Source organism: Acomys minous (assembly GCF_964271855.1).
Source record: "Acomys minous genome assembly, chromosome: 12".
Classification (NCBI taxonomy): domain Eukaryota; kingdom Metazoa; phylum Chordata; class Mammalia; order Rodentia; family Muridae; genus Acomys; species Acomys minous.
Window position 1 is genome coordinate 18,946,740 of NC_140493.1, and position 12,720 is coordinate 18,959,459.

The 12,720-nt window shown below is 53.0% G+C and overlaps 1 protein-coding gene and 1 long non-coding RNA gene across 4 annotated transcripts in view; one reads left to right on the forward strand and one right to left on the reverse strand.

The window, feature by feature from the left end:
• Window positions 1-12,720, forward strand: part of SCUBE1 (signal peptide, CUB domain and EGF like domain containing 1) — a 121,256-nt gene that overhangs the window by 24,846 nt on the left and 83,690 nt on the right. The gene's annotated exons all lie outside the window — the stretch shown is intronic.
• Window positions 10,184-11,239, reverse strand: LOC311579790. Its single transcript, XR_014773247.1, has 2 exons — window positions 11,009-11,239; window positions 10,184-10,795 (listed from the first exon to the last, which is right to left on the reverse strand). It is a non-coding gene; the product is annotated as an uncharacterized lncRNA (long non-coding RNA).

Below are 12,720 nucleotides of genomic sequence, written 5' to 3' on the forward strand. Positions count from 1 at the left end.
GGCAGCTACTTGGGGCTGGGCTTTGGGACTGCGGAGCCAGGCAGGGCCTTTGACTAGGGACCACACAGCTTTTACAGTGTCACATCCAGGCAAATTGTTGTCCCTCATTCCTCACCCAGCTGCCTCCCCAGCTGTCTACAGCAAATGACGGTTCAGTAATTGAGCAGTCAGTGACGGCACAGCTCAACCCCGGTCCCTGGGGGATAGATAGAGCCTGCTGAAAGCAAGCAGTGTCACTCTGGCCAAGGGGACGGATCTGGGCGCTGCTGGTTTGACGTTTAAGCCTTGGCTCTCCAGTTCTGAGCTGTTTAGTCATTGGTCAGCATCTTCCTTTCTCCATGCCTCAGTTTACCTCCTACAACAAGGAATGTGTAATCCCTGTCTCAAAGGAGTTCGGGCAAGGGTTCAGTGAAGTCACTAGATGTGGAAAGCAGAAGTGTCCGACAGCAGAAATGGTACAGCATGGGCTCCGTGGCCAGGGGAAGTGAAGATGTTTTAGGCGAGCTGCTTTGACGCCCCCAGAGCTTCCTGGGAACAGAGCCCATGGTCTGTGCTCCCTAGACTGTCTTTGTGACACTCTGGACTCCCTGGTGGGCTCTGCATTCTTTTCTGTGAAGAGCCACCCTTACCCCTGCTAGACCAGGCACCCCCACCCCACCAGCCTCTAGCCTGATGGCAAAGTCTGTACGGGTCTTTGTTTCAACCACATTGTTTTCACTCTGGATTCTTTTTACTCTGATAGATATGAAAGACCTAGGCAAAGGCCCTCTGCCCCCTCCCACTCTGAGCACAGATCCTGTGGCAGCCGAGGGCAGACCTTGCCTACAGGCTCCCTTTGTTTGCTCTTTTTCCTTCTCAAGAGAAAACTCCAGACTCAGAGGAGTCAGGCCTTAGTTGCAGCCAGCTCCAGCCCAGACCGACCCTGTGACCCCAGGCTGCTTGGCTGAACTTTTAGAACCTCGGCCTTACAGCCATGAAGCACATTAAGACTAGGTGCCTGGGAGTCGGGGAGATGGCTCAGTTGGTAAGATGCTTGCTTTGTGAGCACAAGGACCTGAGTTTGCTCGCCAGACCCTAAACTTAAACTCCAGCCAGAGCGGGAGACAAAAATCAGAGGCTCCCTGGGGCTTACCAGCCACCCAGCTTAGCTTGACTTGGTGAGTTCCAGGCCAAGGCTTGAGAAATGACACCAGAGGTTGGCTTTAGGCCTTCTCAGGAACATACGCCATGTAACACACACACACACACACACACGCGCGCACACATGCGCACACACACGCACACACACACACACACACACACACACACACACACACACTCAGGGGATGAGAAGAGCAGATGCCTGGGATGCATTGGAGACTGAGGCAGACTGTAATTGAGGGGCAACAAAGGCTAGGATATGCAAGAGTCCAGCACAGACTCTGATGTCCCGACTCTTCCTAACTCCTAGAGCCTGGGGCCAGCTCTTTCGGCTCTTCCTGCCACAGCTATGCAATGGTCTATAAGACTAGCCTCACAGAAATAGTGGCCTGACTAAATCTGGAGGGGCTTGGGAACCGGATGTCACCATCGTACCCTGGCAGAGTTTTTAAGTTGGTAGCCCACAGCCCACCTCTGACCCAGGGACTGTGGTCCTCCCCCCCCCCCCCCCCCCCGCATTGTAGTTATATTGCCATCCAAGAAGGAAGTGTCAGCACTTCCAAATTAGGGGAAAGCTCACGAACAGCAGTATTTTCTAGCCAGGAATCCTGGAACATACCTGTGATCCTCGTGCTTGGGAGGTGAAGACAAGAGGGTCAGGTGTTCATCAGGCTAGCCTGGGCTACATGAGACCCTGTCTCAAAAAGAAAAGTGAGGGAGGGGGCAAAGAAAGAAAGAAAAGACATTTTCCTTTCACTCTAGCTTGATGACTCTTGTCCTGCCCCCCCCCCTCATATTTGCAAGGCTCAAGGCAGGATCACAGGGAAGGCCTGCATCCAATATAACTATAATCCCTCAGTGATGGCGACGCTCTCACAAGTGCCCTCCTAGTGACCTTTAGGCCGGATATGATTTCTGAATTCTGGGACTCCTTGCACTCTGTGCCAGATGGTGCAAGCGTGAGTGAAGCCTGCTCCTCTCCCCCCTTTCCATCCCCTCCTCCATCAGATACCACCCTGAACATGAGGACCCCTAACCTGTTGGGGTTCTGGCCTGTACCCCAAAGCAGCTGCCCTATTGCTGTGGCTCAGACACAAGTATCGTTTGTCCCTCTGAGAATCAAAAGGCTGAGGCCATTTAGACAGGACATGTTAGGGTCCCAAATGCCCGGGAATGGTCTGGAACCGGGGAGGGGAGGGAACATGTCACAGGTAGTCATGTCTCCCCTCATGGACCCAGTCTTCCAGAAGGAAGCTGGCAACTACAGGAGCGGCAGCCCCTAAAAGTATGATGACCAGGGCAGGGCACCCCTTGGCCACACGCCAGCGTGGCACTGGAGAGGAGGCTGTCTCCAGCTGCCTCCCTGGGGCGAGTGTGAATTCCGCTGACCTGACTGACTGCCCGCAGTACACACACACACACACACACACACACACACACACACACACACACACACACACACCATTTCTTGCTCATAGAACTTCCTGCTGTCTGTGGAAGCTTCCCATGCAGAGTTTTATCCCAACGGTGGCTGGATGGCCGTGAAGAGCTAGCTAAGTTGCTGGGGGGCAAAGTGCTGACCATCTTAGAGAGTAACAGGGGGCGGGGGCGGTTTGCAAAGCTCCTGGAGTCCGCTGGGAGAAGTGAGGATCCGGGTCACTTTCCCATCTTGAATGTTCACAGTTTCTACTTTGGAGCAGGCGAGCCTGTTTTCTTGCGGAGATGTCTTGTCTGTGACCAGGGTCCTGGAGGGGAGCCAAGTCTGTGCTCTGGAGAGTGAAGCCTTCTCTCATTTGACATCTTTATTGAGGAATTTCTCAAATATAACAGAAAATGACACCAGAGGGAATGAGAACCAGGAGGAAATCTTACTCAGCCCGAAATGGCTGCCTTTAGCTGTGTAATTACTTGAAATAGCAGTTCTGTTTGAAAAAATATTATTCCAAACTTAGTGCGATCGGCCAGCTGAGCAATATTTAGGCTAATAGAATAAGATTTTTTTTTCGTCTTAAATTAGAACCAGCAGCGGGTCATTTTTCCCCCGTCTCCACAAAGCGAGGCTCTCTTTCTCCGAAGCCATCGGTTCACTTAGCCAGACGTCTTCAGCCTTCATCTTTGACTTGACTTACTGAAAAATGTGTTTCTCAAGTTGCTCCCAGCTGGAGTTCTGGACTGGTTCCCCAGAACTTTGATCCCCGCTGAAGAGAAGTTATTTGTAGTCACATCGGGCAGACAAGCTGATTCATTAACCAGATGGTTCTGTGTCAGTGAACAAGTGTTGAACACCTACTGTGTGTGTCACCTTGTGCTCAGTCCTACCTAGGCGAGGTGAGGGGTGCATTTCCGTATGAAGCTGCCCTGTGTTGCGTTTGTGCTCTTTCACTGGTCCCCGACAACACTCACAGGTAGATGCCACCAGCGGCCCCTTCCTAGAATCTAGGACCTAGATGGATAGAAACTACCAGCACCTCCCCTTCTAACCGAGGAAAATTAGGGCCAGGGAAAATGGCCTACTCAGGGTCAAAAGGCCAGCATGAAGCACAGCTTAGACCAGACCCGGCATTTGTCACGTTCAAGTCTAGAGCCTATGCCTGTTGCCTGCCCCTGCCCCTGCCCCTGCCCCATAGCACCCAGAAAAACACCAGCCCAGGAAAGGAGACCAGGCTCAGGGAAAGTCCCTGATGTGTTGTATCGGAGCCACCAAGTCGGTTCTGCAGCCCCAGCCTCCTCCAGATCAGTGAGCAGTGGTGTGCCAAAGGGCAAGAGGGCACTTCCTTCCTGCACTGACAGGAGTGTTTGGTCCCTTGCACAGGCATCTCCCTTGGGACTTTGTCCCACCCTGTGTGACAGATATAGCCCCATTTTCCCAAAGTCCCCATCTCACGAGGAACCCAACACAAAGCCCTGCCTGCCCCTCCTCTCACGTTGCACTCTCGCTTACTGCCCTCAAGCCCTCTTACATGTCTCCTGCTTTTGACAAGCTGTCTATCACGAGCTGTTGACTAAGTGAATAAAAAGGTTTTCCACCTGAACAGATCACTGGGTTCTGATCACATTGCTACATGAAAGCCACACCGCACCAGGTGGCATAAAAAATACCCCCATTCTCTGCCTGTGGGTTCCGTCGTTCCAGAACCAAGTCAGGGATGGCCAGTCTCTGCACCGAGGTGCCTGGAGCCTCAACTGACAGACGTGAAAATGCCAGAAGCTGGAACCATCTGGAAGCTTCCTGGCTCGAGTCTAGAGGTGGTTGCTGGGTGGTGGCCAAAATGTTTATGGGCAGCCTTTCTGTCTGGGTTCTCCTTCGGGTCAGGTGAGCCTTCCCTGCAGGGTGGCTCGGTGCCTGCAGAGCAAGGTCCTATGTGGGAACTCCCCTCAAACTCATGGTTTTAATGGCCTGCCATGATTTAAGGGGAGCAGATGTGGGAGGGGACATCAGGGAAGAGGATAAAATGCCTTGTAGAGATCTGGGGAACCCTGTGCCAACAGAAGGGAGACAAGCTTGGCGAGTCTGGGGACAGGTCACTGTTTTTAGAGAGTCATAGTGAGGGAGGGGCTAGAAGATGGGCCCAGGCGGTAGACAGGGACTGGCCACAGATTGCTTCGGGACCCTAGAAGAGGGTTGTCTTAGTTAGGCTTGTATTGCTGTGAAGAGACACCACGACCATGGCAACTCTTAGAAAGGAAAATACCTAATTGGGGCTGCCTTACCGTTCAGAGGTTTAGTCCTTTATTCTTATGACAGAAAACATGGCGGCATGCAGGCAGACATGATGCTGGAGATGGAGCAGAGAGTTCTTCATCTTGATCCTGAGGCAGCAAGGAGAGACTGTGAGCCACGCTGAGCATAGCTTGAGCGTATGAGACTTCAAAGCCCTTCCCCCACAGTGACACACTTCCTCCTACGAGGCCACGCCTACTCCAACAAGGCCACACCTCCTAATAGTGTCACTCCCTATGGGCCAAGTATTCAAACACAGGAGGCTATAGGGGCCATTCCTATTCAGACCACCACAGGGTGAATTTTATTCCAAGTAACTGGGAAGATGGGGGACGTTTTGACCAGAGACTAACATGGTTTGATTGAGATTTTAGTAAAAACCCTTCCTGGTTCCAAGTAGACTGTTACAGGGATGAGGGGTAGGGTGTTTCAGCAGGGAAGACCCCTATAATGGCTTGGCTGGGTGCTGGTGACTCAGTGGATGCAGGGTGACAGCAGTGAAGGTGGCAGCTGAACTCAAAATGCATTTTGCAACCGGAAATCCTGATGGATTCAACTAGGAGGTCAGGGAGAGCAAGGCCCAAAGCCAATTGTTGGGCTTTGGCCTTCAGTGTTTGTGTGGCTCTGCCTTGTGACTTGGGTGAAGATGCCTCGGGTGGGGAGGGGACAGACCAGTGTTTGGGGTGGGATGGAATGCAGAACACAGTCAGCTTGGTCGCATTCTGTTTGAGATAATAACCAGCCTCCCAAGTAGCAATGGCAGGCAACGTCAGTTGTCTTTGGAGTCTGACCCGGGGAGAAGTGTAAGACATTAGCTTCAAGATGGCTTTGAATACCAGAGATGTTAATAATGGTCTATTTCATAAAGATCACATAGCAGGGCGTGGTGTCACATGCCTTTAACCCTAGCACTCGGAGGAAGCAGAGGCAGGCAGATCACCGAGAGTTTGAGGTCTGGTCTACAGAGTGAGTTTCAGGACAGCCAAGGCTACCCAGAGAAACCCTGTCTCAACCCCCGCCCCTCAAAAAAGGATCACATGTGTACCTGCCTTCTGTGGTTGCCTTGGATGAGAACTCCACTATGGATGACGTGTTTCCTGATCTTAGGGATCACGGACACTTAGCCTGCCTGGCTTTGGACACCCTGCCTGAGTCCACCACTGTGTGACCACGGGCAACTAACTCAGCTTCTCTGTGGCTTTACTGTAAGGTAGGGCCAGTGGCCATGTTTATTTCTGAGACCAAAGGAGATGAGCTTTGTAAAGCACCTGGTGTGGAGCCTTGCACCTATCAAAGGCTCCGTAGATGTCAGTCATCTACTCATCACTGTCCTAGTATACAAAGTCAGAGAACTTTATACAGAAAAAACAGTCTGGTTTTGAGCTGGTGAAGATGCAGTGGGCAAGCCTGTGAGCTGTGTACCGAGAACCCGTGACAGAGACCTGAGCCCCTACATCCTGTCCTACGAGGTGCTTCCGTCAGATAAACTGCTTCTCAAAGTCTCCAGTTCAGACAACCCTCCATCCTCACGATGGGATGCAGGATCTATGACATCAAGGCTTCTCAGACTTAGCCTGGTCACATCCTCTTATTTCTCAGACTTGTCCTGGCCCCTGTGAGGTACAGATAGCCATTATCTGTTGTGTCCAGATGAGGGCGAGTGTTGTAAGTGACTTTAGAGACCAACAGGTAGAAGAGCAGGGGGGAGAAGGGCACTGGGGAGACCCTTGCAGCGCCCAGTTGTATTTGGGGAAGAAGTCGCTGGGATGCCTAAATGCTGGGGGTGGGAGTGGCCATCACAGCTCCCTGTGCCATGCTGGGTGTGTGTATGTGACAAAAGTACTACCAGCCTCTCTGGGAAGTCAGCTGGAGCCAGCATTGCTCCCCCGAACCCCAAGAAGCCTCCGTTGATTTGTTTTCGTACTCAAGCAGCCCCAAATTGTTTCTGACTAGGGGAAAGATGTTGACCATCCAAACCTAAAGTTAAACAGCCTGGGCTAGCTCTACTTCCTCTGCAGGAGCGGCAGTTTTCTTGAGGTAAAGAAGAGCGACTTCTCCCTAGATCCTTGGCCTGCCTCTTTCTCATCTTGGCCCACGCTGAGGGGAATGGAAATACTGGGTTGCGTTTGCTGTCAGAGTTCAAGACAGGTAGACCACTTCTCTGAGCGTTTTACAACTGTTCATTTGCCTCCATTTCTGCTGAGACAGGATCTCACGTAGCCCGGCCTGGACTTGAACTTACTACGTATGGGGGCCCGGCCTTGAACTTCTTCTGATCCTCTCGATTCTTTGTACCCTCTAGAGTGCAGGGATTACAGGCCATGTGCAAGCACTGCAGGTTTGCATCTGTTAATTTGGTAGAAATTCCTTGGCCTGAGAAAAAGAGCCGCGTGCTGGATTGCCCCATCACTGCAAAAATGGAAAGCAGGTGTGGGGAGGTGGAATGGTTTCAAGCTGGGGGTGGGGGGGGGCTCCCCACCCCTTCTCCTGGGCCAGCCAGGAAGTGGGGTGAGCTTATTTTAGAAGCCCAAGCCAGCACTGGAGTGAAAGAACAGTGGGCTAAGAACGAGGCGCTGGGGCCTGCTGCCTTCCTAGAGGATGCCGGGACCCTCTGTCTCCCAGCCTCAGTTTCCACGTGGTATGTAAAATTCAGTAGATGGAGTTTTCAGACTTCGTGCTGTGTGAACAGCAACGGAATTCCTTTTCTTCATATATCATCTAGTGGTCATGCTGCTCTGGCTGAAACGGGCAGGGAGACTAGGGGGTATGGGGTACCATGGAACCCATCCCTACCCCCACCAGGTCCCTGGAGCCTCAGGAACAGTCTGGGACTGCCTCACCGGGCTGCTTCTCCCTCGAGAGCCTGTGAGTTAGCCTCAGGGACAATAGCCAAGCTCTTTTTCACATCTTCCTCATCCCAGGGAGATAGCCTGCCCTCCCCAGCCCTCCACCCCCCACCCCCCCCACCCCCGGCTACCTCAGGACTGTGGCCTCCAGCACATGTAGTGACTTTCACTCCCCTGCCCAGCTTCCTTCCTGCTCTTCAGGCCTGGTTCCTCTAGTCCCTGCTGCTGGAATGGCCTGCCCCAGCCTCTAGTTAAGCCTATTTGGCTCACCCACACATGCACACTTGTCCCTCAGGCCATGACCAAGGTACAGCCCCCAGAAAAGCCTTCCCTAACTACATGATTTCTGTGGCCTCCCTTAAAAGCAGCCTTGAGGGTCTGGGAGGGGTCATCCTCCTTCCCTGAGAACCCCTAGAGAGACAGGAATAACAGGGGGAGGCATCAATAGGAGGCAACCTGACAGTAAGTGGGGAGTGTGCAGACCCAACAGTGGTCTGCCTGAGACCTGACAGTGGTGTGCATCCACCTGACAGTGGTGAGCATGCAGATTGACAGTGATGACCAGAGCCTTGACAGTCATGAGCGTGCAGACCTGACAGTGTGAATGTAAGCCTGACAGTGGTGGGTGTGTAGACCCGCCATTGGAGCAGAGCTTCCAGCACACAGCCATCAGGGCAGGTCCATTGGGAAGGTGTCTTACCAGCTAGAGGCCGGCAAGGACTCAGAATCCATCTACCCAATGTCTCTGGGCCTAGCCTTCCCCTCTCTACTCTAGATGGAGAATGTGCACTGGGAAATTAGGTGACCCGGTCCTTCACTTCTGACTCCCTTTCTGGGCAGGATTGGAGTTAGAGGCCAGTTCTGTGCTCTCAGTCTTATGTGGGAAAGTGGCATGATGGTGGCTCCAGGAGGGGACCCTGGGAATGTAGCCATGTTGATGTGTGTGGAGGCATGGTCTCTGTGGAAAGCATAGCTTACAGAGTCATGTTCTATGCAGCTGTGGTCTCGGTACATCAGTCATCTGCAGAGGCGTGGCTACGGGGGTCTGTGTGGGAACAGCATGGCTTGTGTCAGGGTATGGCTTGTGTGGGTGTGGTCTGTGGGGAAAGAGTCTGTAGGTGTGGCCTGCTGGAGGTGGTCATGGTCTGTAGAGGCCAAGTATGGTCTGTGTGGAGAAACACAGTAGCTCTGAGGGGCATGGGCTTCCTTTTCTTTCTCTCCTCTTCAGTCAGCAGTCAAGACGTCATCATGTAGCCAAGCGAATGATCAGAGCTGCCCTCCCCACCCTCCATCCCCAGTGAAGCCTGTTGTCACCCCACCTCACGCCAGCCTCAGCTTTGGGTAGATCTCTATTTGATGGCCTGGGGAAGAAGCCTTGCTCTGTCCCAGAGTGGAGACTCCCTAACAGAAGAGTCCACAAACAGCAAAGTAAACACTGCCAGAGGGGCAGCAGGCAAGCAAGCAAGACACTTGCCTTCCCCGTGTTGCGTTTGCAGCCTCCGTGCTGAGAGCTCAGTCGGAACCCGGGGGAATAAGCGATAAATAAGTGTCTTGTGAAGACTCTTTAAAAATACTCTGCCTCCAAATCATAGGCCCAGACCCAGCGCTGAGCTGTGCACCTAAAAGGGGCACTGGCAACAAATGAGAGTGCCCCCCCGCACTCCCCTCCCCGTCTCCAGCCTGCACCTCTGGCAACACTCTTGCTAAACTTGGATCACTGGGCCCTGGGTTGCGTCTTGGGTCACCCAAACATATGCAGGGCCTGGCTGTGTCTGAGCAAATGATGCAGCCACCACTGCCCTCACACAGCAGGACGGGGCCCTGGCTGTTTCTGATGGCCATCAGCCAGCCCGTGCATCCACCTGCCCAGCAACCCTCCCTCTTACCCACCTCATCCGGACCACATGCGACTAGAAATAGATGTCAGGCGGGGACACCCTGTGCCCGCTGGCACTCTCCATCTGTAGAGTGGACAGTAGGTGTGGCTGCTTCATCACCTCCCAAGTGCAGCCTCCACAAAGACAGGGTTCTGTAAGCCATCTTGCCACCGCCACCCTACCCCCCATCCCCCCCACCCCCCCCCCACCCCCTGGTCCATCTGCTTGCTGCCCAGGGACCAGATAACAGCAGAAGCATTTAGGACCAGCCGTTGGTCCTTCCACATAGACTGTTCAGGGGCTGGCTCACAATGGAGGCTCCACAGTGAGGAAGCCAGGTTCCCACAATGGACATACGGGTCCTAAGAGGACCTACCTGCCATGCCAACCTAAATTTTTCTTGCCTAAATTCCCAGCAAAGTAGATGTTAAGCCTGTCCCCAAGTTCTCCTTTGACCCTCACTAGAAAGTCACCCAACCTCCCCCACCCCCGTTGTTATGAGAGCAGCAATGAAATAATTTTATGGTTTGGGGTCACCACAATGTGAAGACCTGTAGTAAAGGATCGCAGCATTAGAAAGCTTGAGAACCAGGCGGGCATGGTGGCACACGCCTTTAATCCCAGCACTCGGGAGGCAGAGGCAGGTGGATTGCTGTGAGTTTGAGGCCAGCCTGGTCTACAAAGTTAGTCCAGGACAGTCAAGGCTACACAGAGAAACTCTGTCTTGAAAAATCAAAAAAAAAAAAAAAAAGAAAGAAAGAAAGAAAGAAAGAAAAGAAAAAAGAAAGCTTGATAACCATTGTCCTAGGACTTTTCAGGCAGCAAACCTAGCCACCTTGCAAATTCCAGGTTCAGTGAGAGAGATCCTGTCTCAAAGAATATGGTTGAGAAAGACACTAGTGTTCACCTATGGCATACACACACATGAGCCCACGTGCATCCCCACCTAGACACGCATGTGTATCTCCACACACATACAAAAAGAAAAATAGCCCTGAGCCCCACAGACGTCTGCCCTGCCCTGTGCCCGAGAGCTCAATTGGCCCTGCCAAGTGCTGCAGCCCGAAGAATTGAGGCCCGGAGATCCCCAATGCAGTAGTGAGGCTAAACACCAACCAGTGTGCTTGGGCAGGATGCGCTGGCTGAGGACAGTGTTGCTTCATGTCAGTGGGCGTGTCAGGGTGACTCTGGGCCTGCTCCTCTCTAAGATTCTGTTGAGAGAAGAGGCACAGCACAGAGGTCATTGCTCCCATCTGGGCCCTCGCAGGCCTCTCCCTCGGGCCCTGCCAGACCCTGAACTCTGCTCTCCTCCTCCTCTGTTTCCATGCCTTGTTTGTTGGGTTGGCTTCCCTCCCTCCCTGCTCCCAACCCTCCATTCTTATCCTCATCAAAAGAAATTAAAAAAAAAAAAAAAACTTGAGTACCTCCCACAGATGTCCGGCCAGGGTCACACTCACAGCTGTGCTGTGTGGGGCCCATGGAGAGGGAAGCTCTGTTCCTGTCCCTGCTTCTCCACCCACGTGTGGGCTGTGGGCAGGCTGCTGACTGGGGACCTTCCTGGAATGGAGCTGGTAGCCCACTGAGGCAGAGTCCCATCTCACCCCGTGGTATTGAGAGATTACTGGGAGAGCAGATCTTCCTGTGTAAGAGGGTCAGGGTTAATTGTCAACCTGACACAGTTTAGACTAACCCGGGAGTCGACTTGGTGAGAGCTTGCCTAGAACAGGCTGGCACGTGGGCTTTCTTGATTCTATTAATTAATATGGAAGAGAGCCAGCCTTAATGTGGGCGGGGCCGTTGCTTGGTCTGGGTCCTACACAGCATAAAAGAGAAGGTGAGCTGAGAGCCTATACCCAGACATGCAGTGAGACCAGCCCTATCAAGCCTCTGCTGCTACACTGCCCCTTCCTCCTCCCCCCACCCCCACTGTGGCAGACTGTAACCTAGACCCATGAGCAGAAATAAAACCCTTTGGCCCTGAGGTTGCTTAGGGACCAGATGTTTTATCATAGCAAACTGGACAGGTAACTCAGACACAATAGGTATGACCAGAATGGAGTTGGCAAGCAGAGGCCAGGCTGGGGGGCATGCAGCCAGAGTGGTCACCACAGCCTTTGGTGACTAGGGAAAGAGGAACCTGTTTGTGGGCCCTTTAGGGGAGGGGCTTCAGGAAGCGGGTAACATGGCCTTTTTGATGAGGGGGTGAGGGGTAAAGGCAGGAAGGTCAGAGAGAGGGAGACTGGCCAGCTATCAAGATGGAGTAGGGGAGGTAAGGAGGTCGGTTTGTGCTTGGGGGTTTTACAGCAGGTCCAGCCATCACAGGGGCGAGGCATATGGGTGAGAAGGTGGGATTGAGGTTGACAGCCAGGTGTTTAGACCAAGTGACTATGAGCCATGCTGCTTTGTGGTGAGCTAGAGGCTAACGGCCAAGCAGGGCTGTGTTTGACTCTGATCTTCCGTGGGAGGTGATGTTAGGCCAGCCTGGCCCCTGGTAGGTCAGGTGTGTCTGCTGGACAGCCAAAGGCAGGCAACCACAACGGCCAATGTCCAAGTTTTGAGGATGGCAGAGGAGGTGCCGAGCAGTGAGGGCAGATTAGCAGTTATCCAGAGGTGCTGCTGTGGGGCATGGTCAGAGCAGAATGTAAGGGGTATGGGGGGATATGGGGAGCGAGAGAGGAGCCCAGCCTATCTGTTCCTGGCTCTGGGTGGAGCCTCCGTTTCTCAGCGTTTCCAGCTTTGGCAAAGGAAGGTGGACAGAGTGGGAATTCCCAGCTTCCTCTCTGACCAGGGCCTGGTACCCAGGGGTGTATAAAAAACTCAACCAATGTCACCCAACCGTGAGCCACCAAGCCACCCTGCGTTAGATTTTATACAACGCAGTTGTTAAAAAAAAAAAAGCAGAAGGAGTGGAATAGACCGTCCTCTAAAGAAGATACACAAATGGCCGCTGGGCATTCGGAAAAACTGTTCATGGCTGTTAATAGCCGGGGAAGCGCAAATAGAGGCCAGAAGACACCAGGGCACACCCACTAGAGTGGCCCTTCAAACAGGAAATATAACAGGCGCTCACTATGCTGATGGGCCGAGCCCAGAAGCCTCACACTTCGCTGGTAGCAATGTAAAGTGTTGTAGCCCA